The sequence below is a fragment of the Solenopsis invicta genome, chromosome 1 (assembly GCF_016802725.1).
Source record: "Solenopsis invicta isolate M01_SB chromosome 1, UNIL_Sinv_3.0, whole genome shotgun sequence".
Taxonomy (NCBI): Eukaryota; Metazoa; Arthropoda; class Insecta; order Hymenoptera; family Formicidae; genus Solenopsis; species Solenopsis invicta.
This window is the reverse complement of record NC_052664.1, coordinates 3781930-3800791: the sequence shown is the minus strand read 5'-3', so window position 1 is coordinate 3800791 and position 18862 is coordinate 3781930. Positions and strand designations below refer to the sequence as shown.

Here is an 18862-nt window from a genome sequence, read left to right as displayed (position 1 = left end):
AATTTAAAAGAGAGGAAAATTTCGATTAAGAAAAAGAATTTTGGCAATGCAGAAAAGAAGGACATTTCCATTTTCAATGTCCGGAGAATTCTCAAATAAAAGGAAACTAAATTTTGTCAAATTCTTCGGGGCGGATTCGACAATTAAGAAACAAGCCCCAGTTGTATTTAAAGAAAATCTAATTGATCTTAAAGTTAATAAAATTAACGTTTTGAAGAAACATTTTAGTTACTGGGAACTTTTAAATAAAAAAAAAGTTTATTTAAAATTGATGCAGGCTCGGATGTTTCTATTGTTAGTCAAAAATTTATTAATTCAAAGAAGAATGATTTAGCGTTACAAAATTACAGATTGAGATATCCTTCATTCGATGTACGTAAAATGTAAGTAATAAGAATACAAAATTCTACAGTTTATAAAATTATTACACCAAATATTATAATCAGATATCAACATGTTACACGTCAATCGCCAAAACGGAAGTCGGAAGTTAGCTACACCGCAGGGGCGAAACTAAAATGATATTAGTCGCCTGCGAAACTTTAAACCGACATAACTTCTATAATTTGTAAAATAATTTTGATAATTCATACATCATTGTATTTATTAAAAAAAGCGCTACAACTTTTATCATATAAAAATATTCACTTTACCATGCAAAAGTTGTGCATGTCTCTTCGTTCTTTAACATAGATAATTTCTGTAAGTAACCATTGCGTTCACAATAAAATTTAGTTCAAATCATTTAATTTGATATTATATTTATTCTCTGCTAGTTCTATCTCTGCTAGTTTACGAAATAAAGGGGAGTGGCCACTTATATTGGGACACCCTGTATATACACAAAGTTTCCCAGACCAATGTATACAGGTTATCACGAAGAGATAGAAAGAATCAAGATAAAATCAAAAAGACTAATACCATTTTGCGATATTTACAATAATCTTTGAGTAATAAAATATATAAATTAAAATTAGGAAATAATAAACTTAAAGGGTAACACCACCTTTGAGGCCCTAAAATGATACCTAAATTTGGGAATTTATTGTCGGCAAATGAATACTTCATATAAAAAAAGCTTAGCTGGCTTTATTGTACATATATTGACAAGTAAAAAAATATTTTTTAATTTTCTTTTATGCACAAAATGGCGGCGTACCAGCCCATTTACAAAATCGTCTTTTCTTAACCCTTAAACACGTAAGTGGGTCTGAGAGATCCTATATGAAGTTTTGAACGTTTGCTATGTGAAGACGGAATGAGATAGGAGGTTCGGACCACGATGTAAAAAAAGTTTGAAATCTCTTCTTTCAATTGATATGCTTGATCAACTTTTTTGGTCAACTAGAATTCAAACGGCACGGCAGCAAAGTTTTGTTAGGGTCAATGCGACCTATATACTGTGTAAGTGAAACTTTTTTTGTGAGTATTTTACATAAAAAAACTGGACAAAATACCTTCAAACAGGTCGATTTGCAGATGTTACTCGCATATACTCTGTCTAAAGTTGGAATACTATAAAATGTTGTAGAAAAAAGAGGTTTTCCGAAGTATATCATGAAACACATCAATTTTAAATTTTAGACACGATTTAATCAAAAATTCCTCATATTCGCCTTGTTACAAAAGTACATTTTTTAACAGAAATAACAATATAATTTTTTTTTGAAAGTATGAATCTTTAGCTTTAAAACGCCGTATTGTAAAGTTCTTTAAAGTTTTTTGTTGCAAAAATGATTTTTTTTTTTTAAGTGGATTTTTAGATGACCAAAAATATCTCATATTCTCCATGTTACATAATTACATTAAAAAAAAAAATGATTTTGCCAAATTTTATTTTGAAAGTGACTCTTTAGCTTTAAAACGCCGTATTTGCAAGTCCTTAAACGTTTGTTATTGCAAAGATATGATTTTTTGAAGGAAAAGTGGATTTTTGACCAATTTCTCATTTTTGCTTAATGGTTTTGCTTTTATAACTTTACAATAAATTATTTGTCGGCAATGCCGATTATGCAATCACACTCCTGAGATTTGAAACTTTTGTTTAAAAAAAAAATCGTAGAAAAATATTGATTGTAATCAAAGTTATAGCTTCTCAAAGTTGAAAAAGTCTGCCAGACCCAAAAATGTTTCCGTATTTTACAGGATCGGTGTGTTTAAGGGTTAAAGATGAATTTTTGCGTGCAAGTTTTCTGCGACATGATTTATGTTGGAACCAAACAAAAAAAATCTTCATTATCTACATATTAAAAACTAAGAAAGTACGTAGAGATTTTTAAAAATATTAATTTTTATTAAAATGGCAGCTATTTACAAAAAAAAGTGGATTTTTCACCCAAAAATTTGTTTAAAAAATGCTGATTACAAAAAGAGTTTTCAACATTTTGCAAAAAGCCTACGTACTTCCCTGTAGAATAGTTACAAGAAGATTATGTTAAAATTTCAAGTCAATCGGATAAAAATTGTAAGAGTAACCTTACACGCAAATTTGAAAAACTGTGTTTTGAGAAAAACGCATTTAAAGTTTTGGTAATTGATTTTTTTGTGTATAAAGTTAAAAATTTTTCATTTATCTCTAATCTGCGATGCCTGCCCCATAAAGCTGTCCTTCCACAAGTTCAGCAGCCTCATTATATTCCTTTCTTGTTACTAATAATGATATTTTGGTCTCTTTTGCTTCTTGGGTGAAACTGCGCTCGGCAAGTACAACGCGCCGCGCATCCAATTTTTGGCAATAATAATGACAAATAGTGCCCACCATGAGGTTTTAAACTTGCAAAATTTTCATTAGACTGTTATAGCCATCATTATAATAACAAACAGCCAAGTTTGTTGCATAAACACAGAAAAACTAATGGCGTCACAGAAACCGACGCTTTCAAAACTATTTACTGATACAGTACAATTAATAACATCTATATTGTGTTAGTCAAAGGTCTATTTTCGGTACATAAATAAGACCCAAATATCTACGAAGCATAGAGAAGACGGGGCCGCTCCAAATCGCTTCCAGCTGCTCGGCAGGTGCATAGAGATGATTCATTTAATCAGCTCAAACATTATAATACAGTTTGAATTTTGTTCTAAAACTGCTTACAGCATATTTTTATAAGTATAAACTAATGATTTAAGCAAAAAGAAAATCGATTTTTTCAAATCTCAAAGGTGGTGTTACCTCTTAAGAGCCAATGGCTCTTAAACTCATTATTTCCTAATTTTAATTCATATGAGCCTTAACTTTTGTTTATATTGTTAAAATATTTAAGTCGGAGGAATAAGAACGCGCGGAAAGACAAGTGGTCGCTCGCCTAAACCGTAGGACCGCGGCCTCGGAGCGGTGCGGTGGCATGAGGGAGCGGTACGGTGCTAAGCTATCCTTCCCCTCGCCGCGCGCCACTTGAGGCGCTCTTAAAATAGGCAAACTGTGCCCCCGTTTAAGGCCTGGCGACCTCCCAACTGGTGTTCGTCGGGGGCGGTGCATATCGGAGTGCATCGTCACATCGTTACTTCCATATACTCTATTGAGTCCGTATTCAAATCCAATATAACATTTATAGTCACATCATTTCATCATTAATAATAATGCACTTTGCTAAATTTGGAATAAAACTTGTCAATCTAATGTAAAAGAATGCATCAATGAGATCACGATTGCGTGAGATAATAAAGCAAAGAGGCGGAAGGGGGGTGACACGTTGCACATTATTTCTTACTAAAAAACCTCTATATGTACATACATATACATATACACTCCATATAATGTACAAAATCTTAGGGAGTGAGCAACTTCCCCATGGTGCACGTCAGGTTACGCAAATGTCGGCTGTATTGTGCTAAAGTCATAAAAAGCACAGTTTATTTTAAATTACGACATCTCGTTAAATAATCAGAGTAGAATAAATTTTTTTGGTAATTATTGACTTTAAAGGACACAGCCTCGATGATCTTGGCCTTGATAACACATGTCAAGAACGAGGTTATTGGAGCTGAATCCCCTAAAGTCAATAATTATCTTTTCATTTTTATTTGAAAAAGCAATATCTATAAAATATCATTAGCCAAACATTTAATCCTTATTAAAAATACAATTTTTTAAATCAAAATAATACAATTTTTATATACATAGTAAAAATATACTTTAAAAAAAAAGATTATTAATTTGTTGTTTATTGAAATTTGCAAACATTACCGTACATATATGTATCAATGTCCGACCGCAATAAGCTCACTGATATTAAAAATATACAAAAAAAATAACCATAATGAAAATAAAAAACTTATTTTTATTTAAATGTGAATAAAGTATGTATTTACAAGAAAACGTTCAGAAATGTCCCCCTTCGATTTTAACGAGCGTTTAATACGTTGTAGTACAGAACAAAATAAAGGACGCATATTTTTTTATACGTGCCCGTTTGCACTTTTAGAAGGTAAAACACCCTTTTAAAGATTGGTTTTTTTCTTTCAAAGCGTATCGTCAAAACTATAAGAGAAAGAAAAATGTATTGTATAAAAGTTAAATGGCTCGAAGAGTACTTTGTAACAGTAAAAAAAATATTTTTTTTTATTTTTTTTATACTTTCCCTCACCACTTACCTACTTTTTCAAAATTTTTATTTCTCTTTATAAGCAAAATAAAGCTTATTTTATTACAAATTCAACGGTGTATGATAAAATTATAAAACGACATTTCCATTTTCCAAAAATAATTGAAAACTACCCCCTAATGCATGGTACGTGCACCCGACCGTGTACTATAGAAATGTCCCCCTTCGATTTTGACAAGCGTTTAATACATTGTAGTACAAAACAAAATAAAGGACACGTATTTTTTTATATGTGCCCTATCTCATTGTTGAACCCAGTACAACTACGCTAATAACGCGCATAGCAACAGGAAATTAAGATTCTTATTGCTATGCATACACGCAGCGGTTTCAAATTCCGCATTCGCAAAAGAATCGAAACACGATCTGTTGGGCTTCCGGTCCAAAATACCATTGCGCTACGCCAGCTTCTGCTGAGTCGCTTTCCGGTATTCGGATTTTGGCTAAGCATGGGAGCTGCATGCTGCAGGAACATGATTGGCTGAACCAAACAACAGATTTCTGCATAAATATTGCGACAAAATCGAAAAGCGACAGAAGAGTCCAACAAACAGCTGTCCGGTGTGTTACTCGCCGTGTGTCTTACACGTCTTGTAACACAATCCGGAGATAAGAGCCGATATATACCAGGCCGTCCGGGAAGAAAAAGTACAAGTAATAAGCCTCGACACTGAGCAAGTGTAACCGGGAACATTAGAAGAAAATTTACATTTATACTAACGTTAGAACAGCAAGTGTTTTATCTTCGACCACCAAGCGGCCCTTCCTAAGAGTCCTAACTCTTAAGGAGCCGTAAACAATCCCGAAATACCTACCTACGTGCCTGGACTACCACCGGGCACAACATCACTTTTAAAGGGTAAAACACTCCTTTGAAGAAAATCGGTTTTTCGAAGCGTGTGACGTCAAAACTATAAGAAACAAAAGAAAATATTCTAAATAAAAGTTGAATAGCTCGAAAAGTACTTTATAACAGTAATAAAAAAACTTATTTTTAATTTTTTTATACTTTTCCTCACCACTTAGCCATTTTTTTTTTAATTTTTTTTTTTCTTTATAAGCAAAATAAAGCTTATTTTATTGCAAATTAAATAATATACGATAAAGTCATGTTGCGACATTTCCATTTTCCAAAAATAATAAGAAAATCTCTCCATAAGCATATGGTACAACGTCTATTAAGCTGATACAGTCAATGCAACACAATCGAATAAAAGACAAATAGAAATGTTTCCTTGTTGCTAATTTGTTGCTCAACTCCGAATTTTGTTGCTCCAGCCAATTCGGAAAATAGTGATTGTGCTGACTTAAGATTACAGCTATCACATTTAGAAAAATAAAAAAATTTAAACAACAGATTCTATTTTTAGTAATTTGTTGCTCAATTCCTAATCATGTTGCTCCTCCCCAACCCCTGAATTTGTTGCTCGCAATTGTCAAGTAATCCGATTTTGTTGCTCCACTCTCGATCCTTCTACCCATAACTGGCGTACGTCAGTACAGCACTAGAAAATTGCAAGTAGTTGAGATATCTCGACTAATTACGTCTTCCCAATTTTGTTGCTCGTGATTTTCAACAAATCCGAACTTGTTGTTTATTTGGAGGATTGAGGCTGGAGCAAAAGTATGCTGCATTAGCTGAATCAGCTTAATATAGGTACGTCGTATCATGTGTTATCAAGTAGTTTGTAATTAGTTTTGGAAAATGGAAATGTCGCAACATAACTTTATCATACACCATTGAATTCGTAATATAATAAGCTTTATTTTGCTTATAAAAAGAAATAAAAATTTTGAAAAAATAAGTAAGTGGTGGGATAAAATAAAAAAAATTAAAAAAAAATTTTTTGGTGCTGTTATAAAGTACTCTTCGAGCCATTCAACTTTCATTTGGAACATTTTTCTCTATCTCTTATAATTTTGACAATATACGCTTCAAAAGAAAAAACCGATTTTCTTCAAGGGGGTGTTTTACCCGCTAAAAGTGAGATTAGGCACGTATAAAAAAATACGTCTCTTATTTTGATCTGTTCTACGTACTAAACGTTGTAATTAAAGACTCGTCAAAATCAAAAGGGGATACTTCCATAGTACACGGACGGGTGCGCGTACCATGCGTTATGAGGTGGTTTTCAATTATTTTTGGAAAGTAGAAACGTCGCATCATGATTTTATCATATATCATTAAATTCGTAATAAAATAAGCATTATTTTGCTTATAAAAAAAAATATTAGGAGTATAAATAAGTTTCCGCCGTTTTACAAAAAATGGCACTACTAGTATGTTATGGTTGAAATTGTCTATTGTAAAACGTTATATCGTAAGGTTGGACATCTGGCAACAACATAACCTTAAAATATTAGCGATTTTGTATCAGCATCATATATCTTTTTTCGTGCGAAAATGTCGAGTTTTGAGCCGAATAAGCGTCATTTGCGGGAGCTTTTGATTTACTTCTTTAATTTGAAAAAATCTGCAGCCAAGGCGCATCGATTGCTTGTAGAAGCATATGGTGAGGCTGCCTTAAGTGAGAGAAGTTGCCGTGAGTGGTTTCACAAGTTTAAGAACGGTGAATTTAACGTCGAAGACAAAAAACGAAGCGGAAGGCCGAAAGTGTACGAAGACGCGGAATTGGAAACATTATTAAATGAAGATTCGTGCCAAACGCAAGAAGCACTTGCACTTACATTAGGAGTGACTCAACCAGCAATTTCACATCGCTTAAAATCATTGGGAATGATTCAAAAACAAGGAAACTGTTCCATATGAACTGAAGCCGAGAAACGTTGAACGCCGATTTTTCACATGTGAAATGCTGCTTGCCAGGCATAAACGAAAGGGTTTTTTGCATCGTATAGTCACTGGTGATGAAAAATGGATCCACTACGATAACCCAAAGAAAAAGAAATCATGGGGACCACCTGGCCATGCTTCAACATCGACAAGCCGAACATTCATGGAAAAAAGCTCATGTTGTGTATTTGGTGGGATCAGCTTGGTGTCGTGTATTATGAGTTGCTCAAACCGAATGAAACCATTACTGGGGCTCTCTACCGAACACAATTGATGAGATTGAGCCGAGTACTCAAGGAAAAACGTGCCCACTACTACTCCAGACACGACAAAGTTATTCTTCTGCATGATAATGCTCGTCCACATGTTGCGGCGCCGGTCAAAACCTACCTGGAAACACTCAATTGGGAAGTTTTACCCCACCCGCCGTATTCACCAGACATTGCTCCTTCTGATTACTATCTGTTTCGATCGATGGCGCATGGCCTGTCTGAGCAACACTTCACATCATATGAAGATACAAAAAATTAGGTCGATTTGTGGATAGCTTCAAAAGATGAAGCATTCTTCCGACGCGGTATCCGTATGCTGCCAGAAAGATGGGAAAAAGTAGTGGCTAGCGATGGACAATACTTCAAATAAAACATTAGGTACCGTTCTTTCATAATAAATGCCCAATTTTTGATAAAAAACGGCGGAAACTTATTTATACTCCTAATAAAATTTTTGAAAAATTAGGTAAGTGGTGGAGAAAAAGTATAGAAAAAATTAAAAAAAATTTTTTTACTGTTATAGTCTTCGAGGCATTTAACTTTTATTCGAAACATTTTTTTTCTATTTTTTATAGTTTCGACAATACCAGGCGTATGCATAAGTTTTTTCCGGTTTCACTAAGAGATGGCGCTAGCGAAACGTACGCAGCGTATTAATTTGACACATACGTCATTTTGTTCGTCTGACATAGAACTACAAACACACACAAGTTGAGTCTGCCAAAAACTAGCGTCTTTGTTTTATTGTTCAGTGATCATGTCGAGTTTTGTGCCTGAAAAACAACATTTGCGGCATGCATTGCTTTTTTTATTTAATCAAAAGAAAAAGACTGTTGAAAGTCATCGTTTGCTGGTAGAAACATATGGTGAACACGCTCCATCGATTAGAACATGTGAGACATAGTTTCGACAATTTAAAAGTGATGATTTCAATGTGAAAGACAGTGAGCGCTCTGGTAGACCACAAAAATGTGAAGACGAGCAATTGCAGGAGTTATTGGATGATGACCCAACTCAAACTCAACGACAATTAGCAGAAGCATTACATGTATCACAAGAAACAATTAGCAGACGTTTACGAGTAATGGGAAAGATCAATAAACTCGGTAAATGGGTCCCACACAATTTGAATGAACGTCAAATGGAAAATCGCAAAGTCACTTGTGAAATGCTGCTTCAACGCCACGAAAGAAAATCATTTTCGTATCAAATTGTGACGGGTGATAAAAAATGGATTTATTTTGAAAACCCAAAGCGGAAAAAATCGTGGCTTTCACCTGGCGAAGCCGGTCCATCAACACCAAAGCCAAATCGCTTCGGCAAAAAAACCATGCTCTGTGTCTAGTGGTACTAGAGCGGTATTGTGTATTATGAACTCTTGAAGCAAAGGCGAAACCGTTAATACACAACGCTATCGCCAACAAATGATTAATTTAAACCACGCATTAATGGAAAGACGACCGAAATGGGCAAGAAGACATGGCAAAGTGATTTTGTTACACAACAATGCGCCGTCTCACACAGCAAAACCAGTGAAAGACACCTTAAAATCTCTTGGGTGGGACATCTTTCCGCACCCGCTGTACTCCCTAGACCTGGTGCCATCTAACTATCACCTTTTCGCATCAATGGGGCACGCGCTCGCAGAGCAGCACTTCAGCAATTTCGAGGAAGTTGGAAAATAGCTCGACAAATGGTTTGCCGCAAAAGACAAGCAGTTTTTCTGGCATAGTATTTATAAATTACCTGAAACATGGGCCGATGGCCAATATTTTGAATAAAAAAAAATTAATTTCCCTTGAAAATTACGTGTTTTTTTTTTACCAAAAAACCGGAAAAAACTTATGCATACACCTGGTATACGCTTTAAAAAAAAAACCGATTTTCTTCAAAAGGATGTTTCACCCCCTAAAACGGACACGTATAAAAAATACGTATTTTTATCTGTATTATAACATATTATAAGTTCGTTTAAATCTAAGGCGGACACTTCCAAACGTTTCCTTGTTAGTAAAATATAATACTACAAAATTTCTTTAATTTCATACTACTATTTTCTTTTTAATCATTTTCATTAAAATAATATTTTTATATTTTCCAAATAATATAATTTTATATAAAAATATTACACTTACTTTCTTACGAAAACTCTCTTTATTTTTTCTAATGCTTTGTAAATATTTTTTTGTCAATGCTTTCTTCTTTTTTTCTTTTGACATTTTATATAATCAGCAAATTATAGGAATCTATTTTACATTAATTGTAATTATTTAAACATTAGTATAAAGAACACATATTTCCGTACGTTATTTTGAGATAAAAATAATTTCTAGTTATGACACAATTATTTAATATTAAAAAATTGATACTATAGACGTTAATTATTTATTGAATAGTAAAAGAATACTTACTGAATGAATACATAAATGAAATCTTACAATTACTTACATTAAAAAGTATTTGAGTTACTGTAAATCAGACCTAGCAAACTATGGCTCGCGAGCAGTTCTTCTCTAGCAAGCGCTTCCTCTTTTAACTCCACTCATCATTCGATTCTAGAGACGATTGTCAACCGTCGCAGATCGTAAGACCTACTCTCTATACGTACTCGTAAAAAATGTATGTTATTAAATTTTTCTTCGTTATTCGCCTTAACGTAGTATATAGATCACCCAGATAACATTTCTTGCTGGCAAGTTTTGCGCACGATGCGAGCTTTGTAACACATTTGCATGCGTTTTGTTCATAGAACGTGTTACATCGTGTATATTGCTTACAAATGGCTACCTTATGTATTGTCCCATGTACTGGCAAATTCCATACAGATGGCTAACATATTGCTAGTCGTTTGCTCCCCAGATAACATTTTTTGTGCGCAAAGTTTGCGCGTCTTATGCATGTAAACTGTGCACGCGGTTTGCGTGAGTTTTGTCCGCAAGTTGGTTAAGCTCATGTATTGTCCGATACACCAGCATATCACATGCAAATGGATACCATTTTGCGTATGATTTGCTGGTGTATCGGATAATTATATTTGCTTGTAAGTTGCTTGCAACCAGATAACATTTTTTGCGCGTCTTATGCATGTAAACTGTGTACGCGGTTTGCGTGAATTTTGCCCGCAAGTTGAAATTCTGTAATTTCAGATTGAAATGGATTTAACAAGTGAGTGCTAACGCCACCGCTAGGCGGCCACACTGTAGGAGATTTTCTCGTGAGTGCGGCCACAAGCGTTATATCTAGGCACCACCGCCGCCGACTCATCAACTCATACTTTAGTGATACTTTTAGGAGCTGCTTTTTGTAACCTCGAGACAAATACTCGCTCTCATTCTTTTGAAACATGACGTGTGTGTGAAACGCTATTCCGCAAAATTTTATATTTTTACATGTAAATAACAATTAGTATTGTTATTAAACTTGTAACATAACATAAATTAAATGTTTAATTAAAATTTAATCTTTTTTTAACAAAAAGAATACAAGAAATATTTTTTTGTAAACTAAACATTTATTACGTTTACATTAATGTATTCTGTTTTAATAAATCTATCTGGGTTCGGATCTTATTTTTCAATCGGTCTTAATACCGTATTTTCGGTGCAGAAATCCCGATCGATTCGGATTACCTTTTTTTAAATCGGTTTTAATAGCACATTTTCGGCAAGGTATCGCTTATTGCGATCGCGCGCAAAGTGTGCTAGCGTTTTGCGTGCATATCGCTTATTGAAATTGCGCACAAAGTGTGCTAGCGGTTTGCTAGCACTATGACGACGCAGTTAGATAAGGTTTTGCCTGCGTTGTAGGAATCCCTTTTGCGCGTGATTTGCTAGACGTTTGCCCGCAAAATATTTTCTGGGCAATTACTGTGTTTACACGTCATTATTAATCGGATTTAGTAACACCTGTAGTTATAAAACTGAGCAATTTTTACTTTTTATAACATCGATGTTATAACTGCGGTGTAAATCAAGCCGTGTAAACATAGTCAACGAGTTCTTGGAACATCAATTTCGTTTCGCTAATTACAATCATATTGCAGAACTTGTTAAGATTAAACATATCATATTAATGTAAATGTAAAAATTAAGGCAAATAACGAAGAAAAAATTTAACAATTTGTATCATTTTAGATCATACAATCCGTAACTGATAGCCGTCCTTGAAATCGGACGGTAGGTCAAATTAGAGAGGAAAACGCTCACTGGAGGAGAACGGCTCGTAAGCCATAGTTTTACAAACTTGTCTTGAAATAATTAATAGTACAACAATACAACAAATGTTGACTAATAATATAATCTTTATTATTGTGAATTCAGACTGTCAAACATGTGACGGACATTGGGATAGTCCTAAGTTTAGCTAATATCAGTAACCAAATATATATATATATATATATATATATATATATATATATATATATATAATAGTCATAAAATTAATTTAAAAAAATAATATAGAATATACTCAAAGGATCATCTGTGATTAAAATATGAAAACATTTTTTTCAAAAATTAATTAAGAGGACCTTTTCTCTGCGTTACAAAAACACTTGCTCTTAGTAAAATAATTAAGGATTAAAATCAATCATCTCATATAACGTATCTTAATTCATTCTATCAATTGTTATTTAAGTAAATATTACACAATAACTCTAAACTTTTAGTATATACAATCATAATTTAAAAATAATTTTAAACAAAATTTTTACTGTAAGACTTATATTTATAAATAATTAACTGTTTTCTTTAATATCGGACACTAGGATATGTTCAGTTATTAGGACATTAACCTTACCTTGACATAATATCAACGATTGTAATCATTAATTTTATTGTTATACAATGGAAGACTGTGAATTTTAAGACTTTAATTAATATTTTAAATATGTCCTTATTCCAAATTGCCTTGAATATTAAATTGAATAAAAATTTAACTAAAACACCTTATAATAGAGTGTAAAATTCTTTTTAATTTAATCTTTAATTTATAAAGTAATCCTAGGACCCATATTGAATCTTTCGCTTGTGTTACTTAATAGAAAGTTAATATACAATATACAACATTATTAATATACAATATAAACGATGTACTTTAGATTATAACTAAATCTTACAATTAGTCCTGATATTCATTCATGGGATTTTATGTATTTTTTCAAAATCACTAAATTGCGCGTCAAATAAATTTTAGGTCATAATACAGTTTTAAGTGAAATAAGAATTAGTTAATTTATTCGGCGCGTAATTTAGTAAATTTAAAAATATATATAAAATGAATAAATATCAGCACTAAGAACTAGCTATGACATTCAAGTGCGTTGTTTATATTGTGTTTTCATATTATTAATCAAATCAGTTCTCTATTTTATTAATATATTTTAAATAAAAGTAATGCGAGACTGATTATTAATTTTAATTTAAAAAAATAAATAAGAGTTCAAACATAAAAAAAAAAGAATAAAAATGGTTTTAGGATTAGAATTTCATTGTATTAGGCTTTGAAAAACAAAGGTTCAGTATGGCATTATATCAACCATGGCATTATAAATGTAATTTTCTTTCACCTTGTAAGGATTAAATTTATTTTTACGTTAATTATTCATTGAGTAATTACAGCACAAAAATAGACAAAAATTTTCTGAGAATAAGTGACCCTTTAATTTTGTAGTGTACAATCTTATAACCTAATTGCTTTTTGCTGTATTGTGTTTTAATTTATAATAATTTATAATAACTGTTTCTATTGTTTACATAAAAAATATTCGTATAAAAATAATTTAAACAATATATAAATAACACCTGTAAAGTTCAAATTTTAGAAGTAGGAATTTAGTATACAAATTTAGTATACAAATTTGTTTCCTATGAATTTTGTATACTATATCCGAATAAAACTATAAAACTTTTTTATCTAGTCAGATTTTGGAGATATTGGAGATCATAATGTCCAAAAATAGTTATTTCAAGAATTTATTATAAACAAATATAATTTTTTGAATATTTTTGCCAATGATATTGTATACTAGTCTTTTTCTTGAAAATTTATTTTTAAATATCGTTTTATGACTTTTTCTCATTGAGATATATAAGATTGATGTTTCAAGATTTGTAACGTACAAAAGTTCAATGAATTATAGCAACTGTGACTACGTTACCAGTGACTGGGTTTAATAACATTGGTAGTTATAAAACTGACTAATCACAAGTATTCCTCTGAAGATTGAAATAACTGTAATTAGCCAGTTTTATAACTACAAATGTTACTAAACCTGATTAAGGGTGACATGTAAACGTAGTATGTATCATATCTCTGATTAATCAGACATAAGACTAATTTGTAATATGAAAATTTTTATCAAAGATAAAATTTCAGTAAATATATAATCTGATAGTTTATATATTGTCATGGAATAGTTTATGAACTTTTACGTACGACAAACCTTAAAACATCACTCTTGTATAACTCAATAAAAAAAAGTTGTAAAACACTGAAATCAAAAATAAAAGTTAAAGTAATAGAGAGAGATATTTTGACCGTTGCTGTATCAATACAAATTGAACAAGAATGCCTTCCACGGTCGCAGCTAGGTCTTCGTGCTTGTATTGTCGGTGTGTTTTTATATACTTTCCTCAAGTTCAATAAACTGCGCGCCGAATTAATTTTCAGTCATAACACAATTCTAAATTGAACAAGATTAAGTAATATCATGTATTATTAAATATTAACCCCTTTCCCCCCCTGAAAACTCATTGAACTTAAGAAAAGTATATAAAATCATACAGACAATACAAGTACAAAGACCTAGCTGCAACCGTAGAAAGCATTCTTGTTCAATTTGTATTGATACAGAAACAGTCAAAATATCTCTCTCTACTTTAAAAGTCACGCTGCCTCTGAAAGCGTTCTAACTCATAGTCGATTATTGCGAGAAATATCATCACAGCTTCGAGTTGGCTAAGACACTCGTACCGGAGATTCGGGAGGTCCCAGATTCAAACCCTGGCTGAGGTGACATTCTGCGCAATAATTTCTTTACAGTTTTTTCAGGAAAAAAAAATTAATATTTAATAATACGTGATATTACTTAATCTTGTTCAAGTTAAAATTGTGTTATGACTAAAAATTAATTCGGCGCACAATTCATTAAACTTGAGGAAAGTATATAAAATCACGCAAACAATACAAGTACGAAGACCTAGCTGTGACCGTAGAAGGCATTCTTGTTCAATTTGTAAAATTTAAAAAAAAAAGACTAGTATTATACAATACCATTGGTAAAAATATTCAAAAAAATTATATTCTTCCATAATAAATTCATAAAAGTAGCTAAAATGGCCATTTTTAGACACTGTAACATCAAATATTTCAAAATTTTGATACATTAGATATACAACTTTGCTTTCGCTATTTTCCAATAACTGGCTTTAGCGGAATGAAGTGGTGGAAATAAACAGATGTAGACGTCATACAATAAGCTTGGGTATTTGTCAATATAACGCCATCAAAACATTAGTCGATTGTGTCCGCATCGTAAAGTTATTTTCGATTGAAAATGTCAGTTAACGAGTCACATTCTCGTCATTTGCGGGAGGTTTTAATTTTCTACTTAAATATGAAGAAATCTGCAATTGAGTCGAATGCTCTCAAATCCTTATGACACTATTAATGAAAGAACGTGTCGTGAGTGCAAACGCTTCAAGAACGGTGATTTTGATATCAAAGACCGGCATGGCGGTGGAAGAGAGATTTTCAAAGATGCAGAATTGGAAGCATTACTTCGTGAAGATTCGTGTCAAACGCAAGAATTGGCAGAATCATTGGGAGTGACTCAACAAGCCATTTCAAAACGTCTGAAAGTCATAGGAATGATTCAAAAACAAGGAAATTGGGTGCCGTACGTGCTTGAAGCCAAGAGATGTTAAATGGTGTTTGTTTGCTTGTGAACAGCTGTTTGAAAGGCAAAGACGGAAGAAATTTCTGCATCGCGACTGAGGCATTGTGACTTAGAACAAAAAATGGGTTCATTACAATAACCCCAAGCGCAGAAAATCATCGACAATTTCCCGGTCATGCTTCCACGTCGACGGCCAAACCGAATATTCTCAGTTCAAAGGTCATGCTCTGCATTTGGTGGGACTAGCTCGATGTATTATAAGCTGCTTAAACCGTCTGAAACAATCACAAATAATCCGTAGCAAAAACAATTAATACATTTAAGCAGATCATTGAAAGACAAACGGCCGCAATACAACAAGAAACGCAATAAAGTGATTTTGCAGCATGACAATGCTCGACTCCATGTCGCAAAGTCGGTCAAAACATGTTTAGAAACGTTGAAATGGAAAGTCCTAACCCACCCGTATTCTCCAGACATTGCTTCCTCTGATTATCATTTGTTTCGATCAATGGCACACGGCCGGGCTGACCAGCACTTTCGTTCTTATAAAGAAGTCAAAAATTGGATCAATACGTGAATCGCCTCAAAAGATGAACAGTTTCTTCGACGCGGGATTCGTACGCTGCCCGAAAGATGGGAAAAAACAGTGGCCAGCGATGGACAATATTTTGAATCGTAAATGTATAACCAATTTTTTATAATAAAGCCTTAAATGTCAAAAAAAATAACGGCGGAAGCAAGGTTGTACACCTAATACTAGACCAATTCTGCAGTCAGATTTGGATTCAGTGTACAAAATTACGGGCGGATCCCAATAGCGCACGGAACCGATAGCCCACCACCACTCACAACAGCCGATGCCTAGAGTTTTTCCGTTGTTTGGCTTAAATAAGTTAAGATAATTGGTTGGTGGGCTATCGCACTGTGCACTATCGGATCCCGTCCCAAAATTACATGAAAAACAACTCCTACTTCTCTTTTAATCTTTTAATCTTTTAATATTCTTTGCAGGCTTGTGTAACCCATGTAATTTTGAAATTTATGGCACAATTCTGATTTAATTTATTAAATTATTTAAATGCAAATGTACCAATAAATATTCTCTAATTTTATTTAATTAGATACTTATTCAATATAACATTTTTAATTGTATACGCGCGGACCGTTAACTCCAAAGAAACGCGCAGATATCGCACGGTGCGACGACGGAAATTGTAGGAAATAAAGAGCTCTAGCAAAACAAGATCTATTCTTGACTAACACACCTTTTATTACTTTATTATTACGAGTACACGCGCGTACAGACACTCGATGTTACCTCGGTAAGTATAAGCAAATAAAAAGGCGACGGCCGATTTGGCGATTCCCTTATATACGCTGAGTGACTTCCCAAAAGTTCCCGCTCAAATTCCTGAATTCCTTGTTTTCAAGTCAAAAAATTTATCGATTGGGGAACCTTCGCAAAGCCAATGTAGTGAGCAAACATAATTGTTTGCGACTTCCAAATCACACGCACCAAGCGCCTGTTATCAGGTGATCGTTCTCTCAACGGCTCTCGCGCATATTGACATAACGCGCACACGAAGAGCCAACGGAAAAATTCCTCGCCGTGAGCCGACTCGATGAAGCGCGCAATTCGCAACATTAATCTTAATAAAACCACAATTAACTGTCAATTTTTTTTATAGAATATCCAACAATATTAATTTCCCAAATGTTGCATGCGTGCGCGCGCGCGCGCGTGCGTGTGTGTGTAGAGGATACGTTCAGAGAAACCGTTGTAAGCGCTATTTATGTTTTCTATCTTTATCATTCATTACATGTAAACAAGGATAGAATTATACAAATAGTGCTAAAAAAATAATTGTTAAGAAAATCCCCACTATCTTCAATTTTGATAAAAGACTCTTTCAACGCGTTTTCGCACAAAACAAACAAATCTGGCAGAAAAAATTGTCGCTCTGCCCCGCAAACCGTAATATCAAACAATAAAATTGACAACTATTAAGATTAGGATACCTATCATATCGACAAAATGTCGAGCATGTGGTCACATTAACATGCACGGTGGCCGCATGCACATGAGCTTTAGTAACCTCGCACAAAATTTAAACCAAACAAAATTTAATAAATGAAGTTTTAGTAATATACACATTATATACACACGAGCATAGTAACGCAAACATCATGCTTCTAACATTGTTCGAATTTGTGATTTTTACATCCTGTAGGAAAAAATTATTAGATTTTTAAAATCCAACATGGTGTTCTAATAAATACAATAAAGTGTAGTAAATATGATGATGATGTGAATATTAATAAAGAACCACAAATGTATTGATACAGAAAATAATACATGATTCAAGAGAAACATAAGAAACGTGTCAATAAGCAGTGCTACTTCGACAAAAGTGGCAAAACAGGAATTTGGTTTAATAACAATCATCTTAACATGATTACAGTATGTAGAATAACTATCTTTGATGTTACATCCACGTTAAGATACGCAGGAGGAAACTGGCGCGTCAAAGCCCACGGTTGTTGATTGATTCAATTTTTGCCGAGATTATATTTTAATATATTTAATAAAAAATTATAAAATATATTAAACAAAATGTTATTTTGGTTCATAAATGTTAGTTTGGTTTGCAGGTTTGTATGTTTTTCTAAGCTGATCAGTACAGTGAGAAGCTCGATGGCTTAGGACACAGTAGAAATAGACGAAATAAAGATTGGCCGGCGTAAATACAATTATAGCTGACTCGTCAGAGGCCAATGGATTTTTGAAGGATAAGAGCGAGAGTTAAAAATTGTCATTATTCCTGAAGAGGATTGAATAGAAGAAACACTCCTGGCGGAGTATTAAAAAGTGGGTACTGTCAGGCATGACCGTTGCATCTCAGATTGCATAGGTATGCAAAAAAATTTTCAGTTTTGGTTATTCCACATAATCTGTATGTTTTAGAGTGTGCTGAATCCGAAAGTGACCTCCGTTTTGTCATAGGACATCACATTTTCTGACAATGTAGGTAACTGTATTAAATAAAGTAATCCCTAAAAATAAATAATAGATTTATAAAATTTATTTTTTCAGCTTGCAACATGTTGATGCTGGTTTCATTAGCTCACTTTGAAAGTTCTTTTCTTTGAAAGTTACATTTTTTTGGCATTGTATATCTTAAATTCACTGATGTAGATTAATTAATAATAATTTTGACTTTAAATTTAGTTAAAAACCCTAAGATCAAAAAAATATCAAAAATTAAAAAAAAATACTAAATTTGAAGAA

At 33.1% G+C, this 18862-nt stretch overlaps 1 protein-coding gene and 1 long non-coding RNA gene across 2 annotated transcripts in view; both read right to left on the bottom strand.

The window, feature by feature from the left end:
• LOC105194962 (COA8 family protein CG14806, mitochondrial) overlaps positions 1-18862 on the bottom strand; it is a 65837-nt gene that overhangs the window by 28218 nt on the left and 18757 nt on the right. The window lies entirely within an intron of this gene.
• On the bottom strand, positions 13310-14239 carry LOC120359267. The gene is made up of 2 exons (XR_005576105.1): positions 13945-14239; positions 13310-13866 (listed from the first exon to the last, which is right to left on the bottom strand). It is a non-coding gene; the product is annotated as an uncharacterized LOC120359267 (long non-coding RNA).